This window comes from Quercus robur, chromosome 8 (assembly GCF_932294415.1).
Source record: "Quercus robur chromosome 8, dhQueRobu3.1, whole genome shotgun sequence".
NCBI classification, from domain to species: domain Eukaryota; kingdom Viridiplantae; phylum Streptophyta; class Magnoliopsida; order Fagales; family Fagaceae; genus Quercus; species Quercus robur.
Window position 1 is genome coordinate 45611912 of NC_065541.1, and position 23761 is coordinate 45635672.

At 36.1% G+C, this 23761-nt stretch overlaps 1 protein-coding gene across 1 annotated transcript in view; it reads right to left on the minus strand.

The window, feature by feature from the left end:
* LOC126695988 (G-type lectin S-receptor-like serine/threonine-protein kinase SD2-5) overlaps positions 1 to 23761 on the minus strand; it is a 28822-nt gene that overhangs the window by 2340 nt on the left and 2721 nt on the right. The gene's annotated exons all lie outside the window — the stretch shown is intronic.

The following is a 23761-nucleotide window of genomic DNA, read 5'->3' on the forward strand; positions in this document are numbered from 1 at the left end:
TCCTGCAATACCAACCCTCTTTCTGAACTGAGCTGCAAAGTCGCGTCAATGCTGACTGGATTCTTTTGGTTAGCAGACCATACAACCCGCGGACCAACATCCTCGCGAACCTTGCCCATGTCAACTTTGTCAATATACAGAAAAAAAATGGCAAAGAGATAATCCTTGCAGGTTTGATTACAGAAGAAGCCACAAGCAAATACTAGGCCAGAGGATTCGCTGGTAAGGATGATTCTTACTGTTGATCCGTCTCTGAACTTGACAGAATTGGGAGCAGAGAGACTGTTGGTCCATGAAGTAGAGGGGCTTGCTTTAAGATAACCCTGAGGCAGAGCTGTCACTAAGTTGGGAAAAGGGATTAGAAAAAGAACAAGGTAAAGAAGAACACCACACCAAACCCAGCTTCTACCCATTGTCTGTAACACGCGGTGCTAGAAGAAAGGTAAAGTAGATAAAGAAATGAGGAGGGGATGACTCTCATACTCCAGATCTGGACGTGTGTGGGTTGTTGCTGATGTATGTGCTAAGTTTCACATCGAAATCATGGTTTTTTTTTTTTTTTTTTTTTTTTTTTTTGTGGAATTACTATACTTATAATATTTTTACAAAAAATCATAGATAGTTAACTGTTATTAGTTATAATTTGAACTTACAACTAAAATTAATTTTTTGTCTTATTAATAACAACCAGTAACAACTTATTATTTAAGATTTATTGTAAAAATATTGTGAATATAACATTTCTCATCACTTTAATGATAAATACTAATGTACATCATACACACTTTTTTTTTTAACTAAAATCATGATTTCAATTAAAAAAACATTAGATAGTATGTCATTTTTTACTGATTAAGTATTTTTTTCATACTTTCATTTATCTCCACTATTTCACAAGCAATGTTAGAGAGGGGAAAAAGAAAATAGGTTTGACATATAGATGTACAAAACACAACCATTGTAACAAAATATATATATATATATATATATTAATATATAGGTAAAGAAAGATTTGAGTTAACCACGTTTTGTGTCAAGAAACCTAGAAAGGATCAGGTCAACCTTAAAAGCTTAAAAAGATACAAATTGATTTTATTATTATTACTTCTTCTTTTTTTTAAGAAGAATTGATTTCTAAAAGCATTAATTTAGAAAGTATTTTCAGAAATTTTTTATGAAAAAAAAGTAACCACTGTTTATTAGGGCTTTCTATATTTTCTATAAAAATGAAATCAAAACATTTTTAAAATAGCTAATTAACAATTTTTTTTAAAAACACTCATTAACCAAACCATTTTTATTATTTTTGTAGAGATGTATTGATAGGGGAAAACGCGGTGAGTAACGTATATACTTGACCTTGCATAGTTAGGGGATTCTAGCATTTTACCCTTATTTAAAAAAAAAAAAAAAAAAAAAAAAAAAAAAAAAAATTAGCAATATGTCCCTATTTTAAAACTCGATTTTAAATCTAAAAGTCGATTGGTTTAAAATTGAGTTATGCCAAATGAAACTTTAAAAAAAAAAAAAAAATTGCATGGAACTTGAGTTCATGGAACTTGAGTTCCATACCTATAGCTGCGTTCAAGTCATCCTATTTTAAATAGAACTCGAGCTCCATGAACTCGAGTTCCATGCAAGTTTTTTTTAGTTTGATCGCGCCATACCTATAACTGCGTTCAGGAAGTCCTATAGTGGCATTTTAAACAGAACTCGAGCTCCATGAACTCAAGTTCCATGCAGGTTTTTTTTTTTTTTTTAGTTTGATCGTCCCATATTCGATTTTCTACAAATCGAGTTTTACATTGAAACTCGATTTTCAAACTCGATTTTGAGAGAATCGAGTTTCAAAACAGGGGCATGGACCTAAATAGTTTCAAAATAAGGACATATTGCTAAATTTAAAAAAAAAAAAAAAAAAGGGTAAAATTCTAGAATCCCCGATTACATAGTCATGTAATCTAGAATTCTTGTGTTCGCAGTTTGACCAGTTTATTTAGGAGATAGAGGGAAAGATCTGGGTGAAATTATTCATGGTCCAGAGGCACCATAATTGTGCCCTTTCACATGGACTCGCTGACTTCCACACCTTTGTGCAAGAGGGAGACTTGGGTGTGAAACTACTTCACTTTCAGGCCTAGGGGACACATTGCGCCCCTCTCACGCAAAACACAGACCTGCTACGCAAGAGGAACACAATAAGGGTTTGACCGTGTCTGACGACTCTGACCAATGACCTAATTCAATAATTCACAAATTTCAAATTTGAGTACGTATTACCTTCAAATGTATGTCGTACACGTATTTATTTCGGAGCACTCTTCAAGAACTAAAGAAAGAGACGTTCTGGACCTCTAAAAAAAATTGATTTTAGGTAACCTCAGAGCATCCACATCCGGATCTTATATCTCATTTTATTTTACCATCCCAAAAACCTACTTTATCAATTATACAATACCATTTTACAATACACCCAACATCCCAACTTTTATTTTCTTATTCTACTCATTAAAATAATATTTTTACACAATAAAATAATATATCCCATAATTACCATCATTTACAATAAAACACATTATTTATTCTTTCTCTCTCTTTATTTCTGTTCAACAACCACAATCACCACCACCGACGCACTACACACTTGACACCGCCACCGCCACCACCAGTAACAACCCATAATTTACCGTCACCACCCAAAAAAAAAAAACACCCAGGCAGCAAACCCACCTTGCCACCCACTGACCCAAAAAAACCACAATCACCACCACCGACGCACTACCCCCCTGACACCGCCACCACCACCGCCACCACCAGCAACAACCCATAATTTATCGTCAACACCCAAAAAAAAAAAAAAAAAAAACCCAGGCAGCAAACCCACCTTGCCACCCACTGACCCAAAACCCACTCCGACGGAGCCATAGACACCCACCCCACCGTCGACCCACCAGCCACAACTACTTCCACCACCTCCACCGTCGGCCCACCAGCCATAACCACAAACCCCAGTAGCTGAACCAAAAAAAAAGAAAAACACAATCCAATGGCAACACAGCACAGCCAAATCCAGCCAAATCAAAATCAAAACCAAAATCAAAATCAACATCCAAAATCAAACCCATCTGTTCTCACCAAACCCAAACCCATTTGTTCTCACCGGCAGCGATGGCGAGAGAGAGAGGGTCGCCCGTCGCCGTCTGGATTCATCCCAAACCCGTCATCATCATCATCATCATCTTCGACCCAAACGCCAAACGCCAAACATCACCCAAACGCCGTCAGTGATGGCGAGAGAGAGAGGGTCGCCTGTCACCGTCTGGATTCATCCCAAACCCATCATCATCATCATCATCTTCGACCCAAACGCCAAACACCACCCAAACGCCAACCCAAACACCACCCCAACGCCACCCAAACGCCACCCAAATTCGACCCTAACGCCGAAAACCCACGACCTCTACACCTCTACCACAGCTTTTCTAATCAAGCCTCCACGCCGTTGCCCCCATTCCATTGAAGAAGAGAGAGAAAAGAAACAGAAAAAATGAGAGAGGAGAGAGAAATTTACCAGGATAAATGAGAGAAGAGAGAGAAATGAGAGTATTAAAAAAAAAAAAATTTATACTATTCAGCTACAGTACCATCTTACATTTGAGATGGTACTGTAGCTAAATCCCAAATTTAAGAATGGCATATTGCATATAGCCTTCCCATTGTTGAGTAGTTTTGGGGCTTAAATGCCAAATGTTCCTAACATTTGGCATATACAAGCCCCACTGCTGATGCTCTACAAGACAAGGGAGAAACTAGGGAGCACCCACATGGTCAGGTAGACTGTCATTGGTTTGCTTGAAATAGTTTGTTCCATTTATAGATTTAGGAACAGGGCAACTACACTGGGCATTTCTACAAATACCGTAATTGCCACATGCCACTGGGTAGTGGCAGCTCTAGGAATTTTGTCTAGGGTGTTCCTATTCCACTTTGAAAAAATTTCGGGTCATTTCGGTCTATTTCGGATGTTTGGGGACGTTTCGGTAAATACTAGCTGAAATTCAAGATTTGGCCAGCATGAAGTTTGTGCTTTAAAAAAAAAAAGTTATTAGAACCGAAAAACCTCAAAAGGAAAAAAAATGAAAAGAAATGAACAAAGGTACCTGAACAATAAACTATAAGTTCATTTGAAATATTAATAAAATTATTAATTATTGTTGTTTAGTTGTTAACTATAAATTTATTTGAAATAAACTATAAGTACATTTGAAATATATATATATATATATATATACTTTTAAAAAAATTCTATATAAATTAATATATCTAATTACATTTCAAAATTATACCTCTTTTATTCAAATTATTTTAAGCCATATCACAACTCAATAAAAATTAAAAATTAAAAAGCATAATAAGCCTTTTACATAGGAGTGATCAAAAAGAAAAAGAATAGAAAACTATAAACAATTTTCTAAGAAATTAAAAAATAAAAATCAAAAATCAAAAAATAAAAAAAAGTAAAAGAGTGGCAGATAAACCACGTTGGTTTGTCCACCCATTAGTAACTTTTGTAAACAAATAAATAAATAAAAGAAGCATTTAATAAAAAGTTGAAAGTGGGTTGGTATGAAACAGTGGAAGTCATCTTAAGTCTTGACCTCTTGTCCCTTGGGTTTCTCTGCTAACATTTTGTTTAGGAACCCAAACCAGAAATGCCAAAAAGAAGAGAGTGACAACGAGGAAGAAAAGAAAACTGAAGAAGCTACTATGGGATGGCAATGAGCTCAAGCCTCAAGATTTGACAATATCTCACCGGTGGATGAAGGTTCAACAATGGTGAAGAGGCATTGTAAGTAGCAATTTTTTTGAAAACGCGTAAGGCGTTGTTGTTGATGAGCCTCAATGCCTCATTAGATGAGGTTTTTTCCTTTAGGTTAGGTAAGGTTTCTGATTTTAGGTTTTGCTTTTACCATTTGATGATTGAGGCGGACGTGTATTTGTATTGGGTTTTGGTTGGTTGGTTTATTTATTTATTTATTTTATTTTAGAATACGTTTGGGTTGGGCCTGTTGGGTATTTGTTTAGGATTGATGTTGGGCTTTTTTTTTTTTTTGGGCTTGTTTTATTAGAATTTTTTTTTTCCAGATTCTCTGTTACAATTTAAAAAAAAAATTTAAGATTTTAGTTCAAAATTTGTTTGGCATAAAAATATTGAGGGTGTTCCTGATATTGCTTGAGAGTGTTCCTATTTTTTTTTTTTTTTTAGGTTAAACAAATAAAAAATTTAAATTATTATTATATATATATATATATATTTTTTTTTTTTTCACGTCAGGATGTTCACCCTAGACTTTGAGTGGTGTCGCCACTACCACTGGGCAATCACAGTAATCAAGGGGCCATTTGGTATGGCATTTCAAGTAATACTTTTCAGTTTTTAAACAACATTACACGTATTTTCACTCACTTTTTCACTCACATGTATTTCCAAAAAATACAAACAACGTTACTAGAGCAATGTTACCAAACAGGAATATATTCTTTGAGAGAACAACTTCCTTCCATTCTAAACTCTGTTCTTTCGACACATACCTTCTCAAATGTCCATCAGCCCCTATTCTAACATACTGCAACTAACGGACAACATCTTCAAACAGATATGAATATCTATACCAAACTAACCCTCCATTATAAAATCAGTGGTGGTGCCATGTTTAGGCCAAGGTGTTCCCAAGAACACCCTGACCTAAAAAAAAAATTATATATATATATATATAATAATTGAAAAAATTATTTGTTTACCCTTAAAAAAAATTAGGAACACCCTAAAAAAAAAATTATTTGTTCTACTTTCAAGCAAAAAAAAAAAGAAAAAAAAAGCCAAATAAAAATATTTAACTAAAATCTTTAAAAAAAAAAAAAAAGTGTAACAGAGCAAGCCCACCAAGGAAAAAAAAAGCCCAACATCAATCCTAAACAACAAATTACAAACCCAATCTAAAGGAAGAAAAAAAAAAAAAAAAAAAAAAAAAAAAAAAAAAAAAAAAAAAAAAAAAAAAACTAAAACCTAATATACGCGATTACAACCTAACCTAAAGAAACCAGAGCATGAGCAATAGATTCATCAAATAAAGCAAAACCATTTATCCAAAAAAAAAAAAAAAAAATGTAAAGCAAAACTAGAACAAAGAACATCAACCACAATAACCAACAACAATGGCAACCAGAGCACATCACATCGGGCCTCAAACTCGAGTTCTAGAACCAGAACACATCGGGCATCGGAGATCGGTCTTCCTCCCCTCGATGTGTGTGAGAGTACTTTTTTTTTGTGACACTCAGGCCCAAGGATCCTGGGCCTAATAAGAGGTTTGGTGAACCGGACCTTAACTTACCACAGCTAACAAGCTGTTTAAGAATCAAGTGATGCACAGGGGATGCTTCCTACAATACAAGTAAAATGACAAGTAAGGATATTCGTATGGAGAGGCATGCCAAAACAACAAGATAGATTCGGAAAAGAAAAACAGGATCAACAAAGAGGTACAAAATAATGTTAAAGGGATCCTAGAATTACAGAGACATATTTCATTAATATGTTCTTTGTTAAGTTACAGAAAACTCACTAGGACGTGATACAAGGTTCAATCAAGCTCAAAAATTACAGTCTTGAATGGCTATTTCAGCCTTCAAAACTTGCAAAGTTTGATTCTCTTTGAATCCGAGTATGTGCAATAGTGGCTTTTACAGGATACCGGGAAGCAATATTCATTTTTCCCTTAGTGTTTTCTTTCTCTTCACCACAACTTTACTGATAGTTCTTTTCTTTAGAAAATCTCTTCTTTATCTCTCTTTTTCCCTGCCTTGTCTTCATAACCTACCCCTTCCTTTTATAATGAAGTTCTGGCCTTCCAGGAGAACCATTGGTTCCCCTGTTTTGCTTTCTTGTGAACAGAGCCTGTTTCGTGCCTTTCACTCGGCAGGTTCTATTTCCCGTTTTTTCTCATTCTTTTCTTCTTTCAGCTTTGATTCCTTTGAAAGTCCCTGGTTGGTTACCTTCTTCGAGATGTGCTGAGATATGCCCTTCTCGGTCTCACCATTTGTCAATTCCCTGTTTGCCCCTTTTTCCCATCTGGGCGAAATCCCATTCTACCAAATTGAAAGTCGCCTGATGCCATTCTCTTTTTCGTATTTCTCTGTTCTGGTTCCCCGAGACGCTTCTTGCTTGTGTCATGAGATGTCGCTGGGTCTTTTGGCGCTTGTGTTTCTTTGCTCTGTTTCTTATTTTCTTTTCCCGTCCTTTTCTTTCGAACCGTCTTAATCTTCTTTGACTATGCGCCTGGAAGGATCCGCACCCCTTGATGATTGCTGAGGATCCTGGCTACTTAGCCTCTTGCCGTGAGTTTCTTTTCCTTCTTGATGTTTCTTCGTTTGGGCTTCAAGCCTCCTGGGCTTTTTTATTCTTTCGTGGTCCTCTTGCACCTGCTTCTTTGGACTTAGCTTTTTTTTCTTTTTTTTTTTTTTTTTTTTTTTTTTTTTTTTTTTTTGGGCCTGGCTCACTCTTTTGGGCCTCCCTCACTATGATCCCTTTTAGACCTCAACAATGTGCTGCTTGACGGCGCCACCCCTCAGCCTTAGGCCTTCCAGCTTCCTCAACCTCATGGTATTTCATCTTTTTCTCTCTTTAGTCTCTTACATATACGGGTTAATGGGTTAATGGGTATGGGTTTCTCTCTTAGACTCTCTGTCTCTCTCTCTCTTTTATCTAAAGACTAAAAGGAAGCAAATGAGATTCTCTCTCTCTCTCTCTCTCTCTTTGAGACTTTATTTGAGACTTTTTATCTGATTGCTTAGTGTATTTGCCCCTGTTTTTGGCTTTATTCATAAGCCTTCTGCCTTTACCTTATCACTTTATTAATATTTGCCCCTGTTTTTAGCTTTATCCATTGGTGTTGGTGACTATTGGCATTGGTGTTGGTGAGATACAATTAATTGTCTTTTAGTGTATTTAGTGTATTGTGATTTGTGATTGTGAATTTATTTGATTGGTTCTTGTGATTGGGGGGCCATGGGACTTGTCTGTTGAGTGGGGGGTAGATGGGGGCATGGGGTTGGGGTGGGATATTTGAATTGGGGGAAGTAAATGCACATGGGGTGTGTGCTAGTGCAACTAATAAATAATAATTTAATTAACCAATAATTAATTGGGGGAAGCAACTAATAAACAATAATTAATAATTTAATTAACCAATACATTATAAAAGACAAACAAATTAAATTATGTTAGGTTAAATAACAATTAATAATTTTATAATAAATGAAACAACAATATAACAAATTATAGTTTATAAAAGACAGACAAATTAATGAAACAACTAAACAACAATAATTAATAATTTTATTAATATTTCAAATGAACTTATAGTTTATTATAGTATTGATATTGAGACTATCATGCAACAATTTCAAAATATGAAAACTCGTAGAAGGCAATTGTAAATTTTATGTATTTGCGTGTTTTTTTTTTATTGTTGTTGTTGTCAATATACAAAATTTTCTTTTTATTAGATTGTGTAATTTATGCTTGTTGAAGAACACCCTGAAAAAATTTCCTAGAGTTGCCACTGTATAAAATTCTAAACCAATTGGTGTGTCATTTTCAAGCCTTTGAGAAAAATAAGAAGTTATTGGAGGATTAGAATCGAAGGAAAATAATATCTCTACATCAGTGACAGAGAGTGCAAATTGTCCTCCTTCACTAGTGAGTTTCTGCCTTGAGCCCAAAGTTTGCCCAAAAGGCACAAGCAAATACTAGGCTAGAGGATCCACTCGTAAGGATGATTCTTATTGTTGATCCGTCTTTGAACTTAACAGAATAAGGAGTAGCGAGACGGTTGGTCCATGAAGTAGAGGGGCTTGCTTTAAGATAATCCTGAGGCAGAGTTGTCACTAAGTTGGGAAAAGGTATTAGAAAAAGAACAAGGTAAAGAAGAACACCACACCAAACCTAGCTTATACCCATTTTCTGTAACACACGGTGCTAGAAGAAAGGCGAAGTAGATAAAGAAATGGGAGGAGGGGCTGACTCTCATACTCTAGATCTGGACGTTTGTGGGCTGTTGCTGATACAGGTACTAAGTTCCACATCAATAACATGATGATACTACGGTTCGTTTGTTTGTTCGTTTGTTTGTTTTTTTTTTTTTTTTTTTTTTTTCATCATTTTGGAATCACTTTAATGGGTAAATACTAATGTACATTGCATACATTTTTTAACTAAAATAGTGATTTGGGTATGCAGCAAACCTATCAAAACCGACTTGACCCAACTTAACTCTCATGATTTTTATTATTATTTTTATTTTTATTACAATGGGTCAGGTTGGTTTCAGGTCATGAGATTATTATTTTTATTATTATTATTTATGAACAGGATGGTTCCAAGTGCCCCTTCTTTCAATGGATTGATAATCCCACTTGTATGTGTGGGAATGAAACTGCCCATTTGGTGCAACAAAAGCTGGATTTACTACAGAGTGAGCTGCAACTTGCACATGAAAGGAAAAGAGCAGCTACCCAGACAGCAGCAGAAGCTAACTAAATGACAGAAATTGCTTAAGAAAGGGCAGCAAATGCCACTGAGAGGGAGAGAAAGTTTCGAGCTTCCTCTGTTCAAGCCAAGGAGATAGCAGTGAGAGCTTTAGAGCAAGAGAGAAAGTGCAGACTTGCACAAATTCTGTTGTTTTTTTTTTTTTTTTTTTAAAGTGAATTTGCTACTTGTGAGTTGTGAGCTGTTGGTGTTTTGTTGGATGTTACGAGCTGTGTTGTTTTGTGCATAAAGTGCATTGTGTGAAGATAATTGTGTTAAAAATTATTTTTTTAAAATTTAAAGTGCATGACAACTATCTGTCAACTTGCAAGAAAAGACAACAAATGCACACATAAACCTGCTATTCAGCACATACACCTGCTGTATTCAAAAGTGACTGCTATATTCAATACATACACACATAAACAAACTCATATATGTTCAATTGCAATAATCAACCACATGACAACAACTAGTCAAAATAATAATTCTAAACACCTGCCATTAAGTTGAGAAATTGTGTACACATTTAAGGTAGCATTGAATAGTCTTTTATCAACCACCAGTAAATATAAGATATTTGGTATAACAACAACCAAAACAGTTACACCTGCTCTTGTTTACAAAACTTACAAAAATACAAATAAATTCCAACAGTGTTTGAATAGCATATATAATCAACAATTGTTTGCCTTGCCATTATCTACAAATTACATATAATCCTAACACTACATAACCCTAATACATAGCAACAAAAGTGTCTTGACATAGTCTTCATTTACTGCCCCTGCCTTTCCCACCACAACTGGCCTTTCCACCTCTTGCTTTACATTTCTATGTCTTAACTGCATTACCCCTTCCTTTCAAAGCAGCTCCTTTGGTAGCAGGTGGTCTTATAGGCGACAAAGTACAAGAATTCACATGTTCGCTACCAGTATCATAGTTTTATGAATAAAACATCAAACATAAAATTATAGTACATGTGATGATGATGCTTTAGTGTCCCATGTTTCTGCAGGGGTATGTGGTGCTAGATGGCTTGAAGAGAACTAAGGAGCTCCTTTAACTGTGTACCTGAAGTCTAAAGAGTACCACTGACTTCGTTGTTGTGACCATGGAGTATGAGTTGGTGGCTGTGACCCTGGTGGCTGTGACCCTGCTGCCTAGTTGGATGAGGCCATAGTGTAAGGTTGATTTGTTGGTGGGGGCTGAGATGATGCTAAGGGTTGAGATGAGGATGGGGCTTGGGAAGCAGATTGGGCCTGAGATAAGGATTGGGCCTGTGATAAAGATGGGGCCTGGGATCCTTGTCTGAATGTAGAAGGCCTTCCACTTGCTTGCAACCAAATTTGAGCATGTTTACAATGCCAGTTATTGGCATTTTGCATATAATAAAAAATTTTCTAAAAACTTACAGATTTCTTTTTATGCAATCTCTTCCTCCTCTCCCATGGTGTCTCACTAATGACATTGGCCTTCATCCCTTTACATTGTGCCCTTCCTTTTCACACCTTCCACATCTCACTGGCTTGTTTGCTTTAGACACCCTATAAGGGTTCCTTGGCTCATCAGCATCTCTCTTCCTCTTTATGGGTGGCCTACCTGATGGCTTATAGATAGTAGGTGTAACAAGCTTGGGTTGACCACTTGAGATCCACTCAGACTAGCCAGGCATAGGAGGTATAAGTGTCTTGTATGTCTCCACAAAAGCATCCTTGTAGTAGCATGGATGGATGTAGTCCTCTGGTTTCTCACGATTCATAAAAATGGCTACAACTCTATGCTTGTAGGGGATTCCTATCAAGTTCCATACTCTAAAACTGCATGTCCTCCCTACCAAGTTCTCCACATGCCTTTCCCTCTCATTGTCAACCTCATACACACACCTCCCAAATGGCATTCCACAGAAGTTCTTAGACCCTAATTTTAACTTCTCTAACTTGTCCTGTATGCTTGGACACAACTTGCCACCATACTTTTCTATACCAATCTTCTTTATATACAGCCTACTCAGAAGCCTAACTTTGATCTACTCCTGCATTGATAAGATTGGCTTGTCTCTAGCCTTCACAATCATAGAGTTAAAACTCTCACTCAGATTGTTTACCAAACAATCTGTCAAAGTCCTTGTAGAAAAGTGGGATCTGGTCCACTGTCCAGGCTCCATATCAACAAGATACTTCCAAGCTTCTTCATTCAAACTCTTAAGACACTCCATCCCCCTCTCAAATTCCCTGACTGATGTTATGCTAGCACACCTCCACAGTACACTCTTCAACTCCATGCCCTTGTGGTTAACCTTGAAGTTGTTGTATATGTGTTTTACATAATACCTGTGCTCTACCGTTGGGAATAGAGTCTTCATTGCAAGTAGAAGGCCCTACAATCAAGTAAGCAAGTAAACATTCAATGTCAGCAAGTAAGCATGTAAGCATTCAAGTAAGCAACTATGCAAGTAAGCATTCAAGTAAGCAAGAAATGAAGTCATAAACATGAGCTAGATGATAATACCCTCTGTCTGTCACTGATGAATACCAGATTGAGCTCCTTTGGCTTGCCAATGTCATCTACAAATTGCTCCAAGAACCAGATCTAGTTGTCCTTGTTCTCTTGCTCAACCACAGCCATTGCCACTGGGAATATATTGTCATTTCCATCATTGTCAGTGGCAAACAATAATTGCCCACCAAACCTACCCTTCAAGTGGCATCCATCTAGCCCAACAAAGGGTCTACAACCACCTCAAAAGCCAATTTTCTGAGGATTGTACCTAATGTACATCCTTTTAAACTTAGGTTCTGCGTTCTTATTTTCCATCTCTGTTTGCAATATCATCTTGCTTCCTACATCTGTCCTCCTTATCATTTCTGCATAATCTCTAAGTAGGCCATATTGAGCCTCTTCATTCCCAGTAATCAAACCCCTAGCTACCTTCCTTGATCTATACACCTGACTAAGACTTAAATCAACTGAAATCTGCTGCATCACATGGTGCTTAACACCTAAGACCACCCAGTTAGGATTCTTACTAAAATCCTCCAAATACCTGTTTGCCACATAGACTGATGTAACTTGCCTATTTCGAAATGTTAGGGGGTAGGTACACTCAGGATTAAGTATCTTGATCTCAAATGTGCACTCTCCAGTCACCATTGAGACATAACACCTCCATTCACAATTGTTCTTACAATGTACATAAATTTTCTTCTTCTCATTCAACTTCCACTTGATATCAATGTGATGCTGAATCACATACTCCCTCAAAGCCTTCCTAAAAGCCTTGGAGTTTGGAAACTTCATCCCTTTTACCAACTTAACATTTGTCATATCAGTCTCCTCATTGAATTCTGGGTTTCCAAGCCTCTACTCATCATTAGAACCATCCATACTTGCAATATCATCCTCTAAAGCTGGTTCAGCCCACTCTTCATCTAAATCTATGTTTGAAGGAGAAACTTTGCTTGGCCCAGGTGCATCTGTGTTTGGCTGACGTGTATTAGTGTTTGGCTGAGGTGTATTAGTGGTTGGTTGAGGTGTATCAGTGGTTGGAATAATGTTAGGCTTAGATGGAACTATGTAAGGTGGAGAAGACTCACCAAAAATATCATCAACAAAGTCTTCTCCTTCCAGACCTTTATTCAACCAATCAAACTCCTCATCTACCCCCACACTAGCATCACCCCATGTAGCAGCTCCTGCACCACCCCCTACACCAACCCCTGCACCCCCTGTAGCAGCCCCTGCACTAACCCTTGCATCATCAGGAGTTTCAACTACAAGTGGAGCATGACCACTCTCCACATACAGTATGATAGTGTCTTTTGGCCCTCCCTCATTAAGCTTACACATGGACACCACATCTTTATCATCTTCTATGAGCCTCAAGTCTTGCTCCAAGTTGCCCCCAAGACCTAAATAATGAACTCTAGACAGTTCATCAATCCTCAATTCCTCACATATACCTTTTATTTCAAAATAACTAAACCTATCAAGATCCCTATACACTATTTCAACTTTCCCACCAAAGTATTTTAAACTTGGGTTCCACAGAAAAGTACCCCCATAATGAACCTCAAATTTCACCTCATCATCCATTTGCAATAACAAATTACCATTTGACACGTACACAATTAACAATTAAAGAATTGTAAACAATAGAAACATAAAGAGTAAACACTTGCATGTTTCTATTTTGTTTTTGGGATACAACACACACATCAAAGGGACCACATTTTCTGCTTTGCTTTTATTTCTGTTTTACTAATAAGCACATGCAAATACTAAAATTTAAACCCAACAGAAACTTGGGTCCACTGTGAGACACAATGACCACGACAGACAAAATGCCCATAAACAAACACAAATCCAAACAACAGGTGATCACATTTTTCATAAACATCAACAAACACAGCCAATATTCTCATTCCGTTACATGTAACATTGACCATTGACTGATTACTCAAAAAACTATAAAACAACCTCAAGCCCAAATTAAAAACCCAAACAGTGACTAATTTCTTACCAGGATTTTAGTCCCTCAAACAACCTGTTGCTCATCTAGGTTTATACTTGCAACACGATTTCAATATCAGATGCAAAATGGGGTTTTTCATGTTACTAAGGCTCGTGAGGAAAAGATTCAATGGTTTGTGTTTTTTATCTGTTTTATGTTTTGATTTTTAATAAAATGATGTTTTTCTAACGTCTGGGGGTGAGGTGGGTAATGGAGAGCAAACGGATTGAAGTTCAGGTGGGCAAAGTGTTAAGTTTTAAACCACGGGTAGGCAATGTGAAAACGGGCCAAACCACAGGTGGGTTTACTGTAATTTCCTCTATTCTTAAATTTTTAAAAATATATTAAAAAAATATATTATTTACTTTTTTGCCAACTATATTTATATAATTTTATTATTTAATTTTTTTCCGCTCTTCCTAAATAAAACTCAAACCCTAAACTCTTTTTGTATTTGTTTGGTGTTATGCTCATGATTTTTTAGCAATAAATTTGCTCTTATTTGTGGTAGTGTTGTTCTAATTCTCAATTTAATAATAATAATAGAAATTAAAAAAAAAATTGTCCAACTCATAGGTCCAACTTGACCTAGTCCGACCCACATGAATTGGGTTAGACCCCTGTGATGGGTTGGGTTGGGTTGAATAAACTTCTCAACCTAGCCCAACCCAACCCATGCACACCTCTAATTTCAAGTCATAATTTCAGTTAAAAAAAAAACATTAGATAGTATATCAGTTTTTCCTTGTCAAATATTTTTTCATACTCTCATTTATCTCCACTATTTTAGAAGCAATGTCAGAGAGGTGAAAAAGAAAATAGGATTGACATATAGATGTACAAAACACAACCATTTTAATTATATACATACACACACTAGTCGTTAACCCGTGCGATGCACGAGATAGTTAAATAAAAATTAAAAGTATTTATTTAACTTAAAGGTCTATGGCTTGACTTTAAAAAATGTATAACTTGAAAATGAATGAAAATAAATAATTTTTTTGTTCAATATAATGCTTTAGAATTTTTTTTTTCTTTCATATCATTGGTTCCACATAACATATCCTGGTGTGGACTATTCTATGGTGATGACTTCACACAATATTCAACTGCAATTAAATCTACTATCTATCACCAATCTAATCTATGTTGTTTTGCATAAAAATCTACAAATTGCATTCTCATATCCTCCATCATTTAGAAGGTAATTGAATTAATGATTGTATGTAATGTAAAAATTTTATTCTTTTACAATATAAAATTATTAAAATAATTAAAATAAAATCTAATGTTTTGGAAATTTTTTGAAATAGAATTTTAAATTTCTTAAAACTTAGTTAATAGAGTTTCTATTTTACCTAAAATTGAACTATCACAATTAATGAGAATTTAACCATTTTTGCAAAGAGAAGATAACCATTGGCCCAATTTTTATTCTATAGCATAGGATATTACAATTAGATCCGTACCATGTGTAATACATTTGGATAGTTCCAAATAATATCCTAATACCTATCTATATGAGTTTTCTTTTTAATGATGCCATAAAGGATGCATTTGGAATGATCACATCATTGATACCATATCATGATGGTTGCAAATGACAATATTATTATTCATGATTAATAGATGAACAATGAAACTGTAAATTAACAATTTCACCATTCAAATACCAAGTTTAAACTACAACACATATACAGAAGACTCCAAATAATGGAACATACTTCTTCATTATTCAATCAAAACCAAAATTTCAAAAATAATTCCAATCCAATTAAGCCCAATACATACATACACATGAACATAAAGAATTCCAAAAATAAAAACAACAATCTCCAAAAGCCTTTGCCTAATATAGTCATTATTTTGTTTTTAGATTGTGCATTCATTGGTTCTTTTTCCTTTTATGTTTCATCAAACTTTTTCTACTTGACCAAAGTATCTCTCATATATGTTAACATTAAACCTAATAAGAAAACTTTACATACCTTTTGTTTTGAAAGCTCTCCAAGAAACTGAATCAATAGAAGAGACTGTACAGCAGAGTGGTGTTAGAAGAATAATCCAAAAAATAAAAAAAAAATAAAAAAACTATTTATAATATAATATAGGGTTATGGATTCCTAATCAAATTTGGTTATATAATTTTTTTTAAAGGATGAATATGTTGTTGAGTCTCATTTGATATAATTATAGAGTTTAAATCCTATTGAAATTATAATTTCTAATCAATGTTAATATAAAAAAAAAATGAAAAAAAGAAGAGAAAGAGAATGTGATTGATAGATATAAGGAAATATGGTAGAATTTTTATTTTATTTTTAAATGTTATCAATGTAGAAATTATCAAATTAATGGAGATATATTCTGTTTTTGAGATAGATTTATATTAATAGAGTTATTATATAATTTGTTAGGATTATCTAAAATTTCCCTGATTAGGTGATAATTTAGGTCTCCTTTAAGTATAGTGTTTGTATAGCACCAAAAATCTAAATTTAATTTTTTTTAAGGAAATTTAATTATGCAATTTGGTGCTATAAAATCAAAAGAATTAGATCAATTAAAAAATATAAATAAAAAATGCTGATGTGAAAAATTGTGGAGAGGTCAACCAAAAGTCTTGATATAAAATTTAAATCCTATTGAAATTAAAAATGATATATATATATATATATATATATTTGTTGAGTCTCATTTGATATAATTATAGAGTTGAAATCCTATTAAAATTATAATTTCTAATCAACATTAATATAAAAAAATAAATATAAAAAACAAGAGAAAGAAAACGTGATTGATAGATGTGAGTACACAACTCGCACCAATCGGTTTTTGTTCGCTTTGGGGAGCCAGTCCCTCACGGTTTTGTCCTCGGCCCCGAGTGTGGTCTTTTGGGATTTTCACCTTCTTTGAGGCTTGACACCCTTAGTCCCACATCGGTTAGAGAACCCTTCCACTCATGGTTTATAAGCTTCTGGAGCAACCATGAGTGGGAGGGTTCTCTAACCGATGTGGGACTAAGGGTGTCAAGCCTCAAAGAAGGTAAAAATCCCAAAAGACCACACTCGGGGCCGAGGACAAAACCGTGAGGGACTGGCTCCCCAAAGCGAACAAAAACCAATTGGTGCGAGTTGTGTACTCACAATAGATATAAGAAAATATGATAGAATTTTTTTTTATATGTTATCAACGTAGAAATTATCAAATTAATGGAGATATATTCCACTTTTTGGGATAGATTTATATTATTGGAGTTATTATATATTTTGTTAAGATTATCTAAAAATTCCCTGATTAGATGATAATTTAGGTCTTCTTTAAGTATAGTGTTTGTACGGCACCAAAAAAACTAAATTTAATTTTTTAAAAAAAATTTAAATAAATTTTCTGCAATTTGGTGCTATAAAATCAAAAGAATTAAATCAAATTTAAAAATATAAATAAAAAATGCTGATGTGGAAAATTGTGGAGAGGTCAACCGAAAATCAAAGATTTCAGTTATATATATATATATATATATATAGATTAAGTAAAGAAAGATTTGAGTCAAGGACGTTTTGTGTGAAGAAACCTAGAAAAGATTAGGTCGTCCTTAATTGTTTTAAAGGATACTAGTTGATTTTATTTTTACTTTTCTTAAAGAAGAATTGATTTCATTATAGGAAAAGTTAACAAGTGCTTTAAGGATATTAGTTTTTGAAATATTTTTAGAAATTTTTAATGAGACAAAAAAGTAACCCATCTTTTTTTTTAAGCATTCTTTACTTCTCATAAAAATGAAATTAGAACTTTTAAAAAAAAAAATCTATTAATAATTTTTTTAAAGACACCTGTTAATCCAACTCTGCCATTTTTATTATTGTGAAGACATGAATTGATAGGGGGAGATGTAGGAAGTAACATATATACTTTTTTTTTTCTTTTTTTTGTTTATTTGATGGGAAGTAACGTGTATACTTGACCTTGCATAGTCACGTAATCTAGAATTCCGATGTGTATGCAGTTTGTTCACTTTATTGAGGATGTAGAGAAAAGCTGGGTGAAATTATTTCATAGTCCATGTAGGGAATTTAACCAAAAATTCCAACCTGTGAGAAACAAAACAAATAGAGAAAACACACATCAAAGAAAAATAATCACACGCACAAGACAATATTTTACGTGGTTCGGCAATTTGCCTACGTCCACGGAGTTGCAGGGATTTCACTATTATCAGGGAAAATACAATAGTGCACAAGAACACTCTCAAGAAACCCAAATCCCAATTACACCCTAGCACTCTCTTACAGAAAAAATAAGAATAGAAGTTGGCTGCCTCTCTTTTCTCTATTTTCTCTCATGCGGCTGCTCACTAGGTTAATTGGAATTTTTCTTTCTTTTTTGATCTCACACGGCAGCCCTTAAAATATAATATATATATGTTAAAGTCGGCAGGAGTAAACTTTCCTATTACAAATAGGATTTGGTCAATAGTGACCGACGTGGGCTTGTGGCAATTCAAGCCACACGGCCCACTTCAACAAATCTCCACCTTGGCTTGAATTGATCAAGCTACACGAGCAAACTCCTCCATCAGCTCCACCTTAGCCCTTAAGGGCTCACAAGCTGCAAACATCAGCCACAATCCTCCATAACACAATCCCTCATCCCTGCAACTCATCCTCCTGTCCTCAAGCTAGAAGACCAATTGAAGCTGCGCACAGCTTCAACTTCTCAATAGTGACACCCTTAGTCAACATGTCTGCCGGGTTCTTAGATCCACAAATCTTCTCAAGCATTACCAGTTTATCTTCAACAAGGTAACAGATAAAGTGGTATTTTGTTTGTATGTGCTTCGACTTTGAATGAAAAGCCGAATTCTTGGCAAGAAAGATTGCACTCTGACTGTCACTGTGTAGAATGCCCATCTCCTGCTTCTTACCCAATTCTTCTAAGAAACCATGTAGCCAAATCATCTCCTTTCCAGCTTCAGTTGCTGCAACATACTCAGCTTCTGTACTAGACAAAGTAACAATCTTCTGTAGATTTGAAGCCCATGATATAGCTGTACCACCCAGAGTAAAAACAAACCCAGTAGTACTCTTTCTACTATCAATATCACCAGCAAAATCAGCATCTACATAACCCTGCAGTTTCAAACTTGCACCTGTGAAGCAAAGACATGTATCTAATGAACCCTTCAGATATCTTAGAATCCACTTGACTGCCTCCCAATGCTGCTTTCCAAGCCTACTCATGAATCTACTCACAACTCCCACTGCATGTGAAATGTCTGGCCTTGTACACACCATCGCATACATCAAGCTGCCAATAGCTGAGGCATAGGGCACCTTGCTCATGTGGTCCCTTTTTTCTTCTGTCTTCGGTGATTGTTCTTTGCTTAGTTTGAAATGACTACCCAAGGGTGTGCTCACTGGTTTAGCTTCATTCATGTTGAACCTGCTGAGAACTTTCTTCACATACTCTGACTGTGAAAGCTTCAATGTACCATTAGCCTTGTCTCTAATGATTCTCATACCAAGGATTTGCTTTGCAGCTCCCAAATCCTTCATTGCAAACTGTTTGGACAATTGCTTCTTCAGATTATTAATCTCCTCAATGCTAGACCCTGCAATAAGCATATCATCCACATATAACAATAATATGATGTAAGAATTGTCAAAAAACTTAACATAGCAACAGTGATCAGCTTCACATCTCTTGAACCCAATTCTGTGCATAAAACTGTCAAATTTCTTGTACCACTGTCTAGGAGCTTGTTTTAGGCCATACAAGCTCTTTCTTAGTTTGCAAACTAAATTCTCTTGTCCTTGGGCAATGAACCCTTCTGGCTGAATCATGTAAAGGTCTTCCTCCAAGTCACCATGAAGGAATGCTGTCTTCACATCTAACTGTTCAAGATGTAAGTTTTCTGCAGCCACCATTCCCAGTACTAGTCTGATTGTTGACATCTTCATAACTGGAGAAAATATCTCTGTGTAGGCAATGCCTTCCTTCTGCTGGAACCCTTTAACAACTAATCTGGCCTTGTAACGTTTGCTACCATCATGCTCATTCTTTATTCTGTATACCCACTTGTTGTGCAAAGCCTTCTTTCCTACTGGCAATTTAGTCAGTTCCTATGTTTGATTCCCCAACAAGGAATCCATCTCATCCTTCATGGCTAACTCCCACTTGCTTGAATTCTCATCTTGCAAGGCTTCTTCATAACACTCTGGCTCACCACCATCAGTTAACAGGAGATAATTTAAAGTGGGTGAATAACGCTGTGGAGGTCTAATGTTCCTGGAAGATCTGCGAACTTCAGCTACAGGTGTACTCAGATCTACCTGTGAATTTACATTCTCCTTGTCTTCTTCACCCCTTTTCTGGACAGTACCTTCAGTCAATTCATCTAAGTTGACAAACTCAGATTTCTTTTGATCTATCCCTGTAATATCTGACACTACAGTTGACCTGTCCTTGTACATAACCTGTTCATTAAATATCACATTTCTACTTCTGATGATTTTCCTGTTTTGTTCATCCCAAAACCTATAGCCAAATTTCTCATCACCATAGCCAATGAAAAAACATATTTCAGACTTTGCATCAAGTTTACTACGAGCATCAGAATCAATATGAACATAAGAAACACAACCAAAAACTTTTAAGTGTGAAAACTTTACCTCTTTACCGCTCCAAACCTCCTCAGGAAGTCTGAACTCCATGGGAACTGAAGGTCCTCGGTTTATCAGGTAAGCTGCAGTACTAACAGCATCAGCCCAAAAAGTTTTTGGTAGTCCAGCATGCAACCTCATACTCCTAGCACGCTCATTGAGAGTTCTATTCATGCGCTCAGCCACACCATTCTGCTGTGGTGTCCCAGGAATGGTCTTCTCCATCCTAATTCCCTGTGTAGCACAATACTCACTGAACCCTCCATCTATGTACTCTCCTCCATTATCTGACCTCAAACATTTTACTTTCAAACCTGTTTCTGTCTCAACCATGGCCTTCCACTTCTTAAAAGTTTCAAATACATCTGATTTATTTTTCAGAAAATAAACTCATACCTTTCTGCTTGAGTCATCAATAAAAGTGATGTAGTACCTTGAACCTCCAAGGGATGCAACCGGAGAAGGCCCCCACAAATCAGTGTGTACTAACTCCAATTTTTCAGCCTTCGGTGTTCTGCCAGTTTTCAAGAAGCTCACCTTTTTCTGCTTTCCTAAGATGCAACTTTCACACATGTCAAAATCAATGGACTTCAATTCTGGTAATTTTCCTTTTGACAGCAGCATCTTCATCCGTTTCTCACTCATGTGACCAAGTCTTCGGTGCCATAGGCTTGTATCAGTACTTGCATCAGCAACTGCAATTGTGTCTCTTGGACTTGAGGTCATGTACAGAGTACCAGTTTTCTTTCCACGAGCCAATACCCTAGCTCCCTTTGTAACCTTCCAAGTACCACCAACAAATAGTATTGCATGTCCTTCATCATCAAGTTGTCCAACAGAAATCAGATTCTTCCTCAGGTCAGGAATATGTCGAATCTTCTCCAGTAACCAAACAGACCCATTGGGCAATAATATTCGAACATCTCCCATACCCACAACATCCAAGGCTGAACCATCAGCCAAATACACCTTACCAAAATCACCTGCAACATAATTCTGTATGATTTCTCGGTGTGGAGTGGTATGAAATGAAGCTCCTGAATCCAAAACCCAATCATCAAGTGGACTGTCTACTGTAAGAAGTAATGCATCCTGTACCTCTTCTGTTACAGCATTAGCAGAATCATCTTCATTCTTCTTCTTAAGACTTTTGCATTGATTCCTAAAGTGACCTGTTTTCCCACAATTCCAGCATTGTATTTGTTGGCCTGATCTAGATTTACTTCTGTTCCTATTAGAATTTCTGGATTTTGATCTGCCCCGATTTGAATTTCTGTTATTACCTCTGCCTCTTGTCTCAAGGTTTAGGGCAGAACCAGATCCTGAGGATTCACCTGCATCTCTTCTGCGAATCTCCTCAGCCAGAATTAAATCTCGTATATCATTGTACTTGAGTTTTTCCTTTCCTGTAGAATTGCTTACTGCCATCCTCATTGCCTCCCAACTGTTTGGCAAAGAAGCCAAGACGATCAGAGCACGAATCTCATCATCAAAATCAATTTCTACAGACGACAATTGATTTGTGATAGTATTAAATTCATTCAGATGTTGTGCTACTGATGCATTCTCTGCCATCTTCAGATTAAACAGTTTCTTCATCAAGTGCACCTTATTGTTTGCTGACGGCTTTTCATACATACCAGACAAAGCCTTCATCAGATCTGCTGTGGTCTTCTCCTTTACAACATTGTGTGTAACAGACCTAGACAGAGTTAACCTGATAACTCCTAGTACCTGTCTGTCAAGAAGAGCCCATTCCTCAGCCTTCATAGCCTCAGGTTTTTCCCCTAGAAGCGGTTGATGCAATTTCCTCCCATAAAGGTAATCCTTAATCTGCATCCTCCAATACGCGAAGTCTGTGCCATCAAACTTTTCTATTCCAGACGCCTTTCCTGCTTCCTCTGTCATTGCTCCCACTCAAACCTAACCCTAGGCTCTGATACCAGTTGTAGGGAATTTAACAAAAAATTCCAACCTGTGAGAAACAAAACAAATAGAGAAAACACACGTCAAAGAAAAATAATCACACGCACAAGACAATATTTTACGTGGATCGGCAATTTGCCTACGTCCACGGAGTTGCAGGGATTTCACTATTATCAGGGAAAATACAATAGTGCACAAGAACACTCTCAAGAAACCCAAATCCCAATTACACCCTAGCACTCTCTTACAGAAAAAATAAGAATAGAAGTTGGCTGCCTCTCTTTTCTCTATTTTCTCTCATGCGGCTGCTCACTAGGTTAATTGGAATTTTTCTTTCTTTTTTGATCTCACACGGCAGCCCTTAAAATATAATATATTTATATGTTAAAGTCGGCAGGAGTAAACTTTCCTATTACAAATAGGATTTGGTCAATAGTGACCGACGTGGGCTTGTGGCAATTCAAGCCACACGGCCCACTTCAACAGTCCAGTGGCACCATAATTGTGCCCTTTTCACATGGACTCGCTAACTTCCGCACCTTTGCGCTATAGGGAGACTTGGGTGTGAAACCACTTCAGTTTCTGGCCTAGAGGACACGTTGCTCCCCTCTCACACGGTACAAAGACCTGCTGCCTTGACAGGTTTATGCAAGAGGAACACAATGAGGGTTTGGCCGTGTCTGACGACTCTGACCAATGACCTAACCAAAGACTCAAAAAGAACATCATTAACATTATCTTCCTAAGCTGATACACCAGAAGAATTTGAGCCTGGTGATAAGTAAATAAGTGATAACGAACAACTGCAGAATTTGAGAAAGGTTGTGAATATTAACTGAACTTGCGAAAGTCAGACATACTTAACTAATGATTCTTAAAATAAAAATATATTATGGCAAATGAGAGATTTAATCAATAATTCACAAATTTCAAATTTGAGTATCACCTTCAAATGTATGTCGTACACATATTTGTTGCAAAATCATATAAATTAAGTGACAAATATGTCAAAGATAAGAGCAGTCAGTTCCGATTGCCATACTTTGGGTTCAAACCTGCTCCCACAAT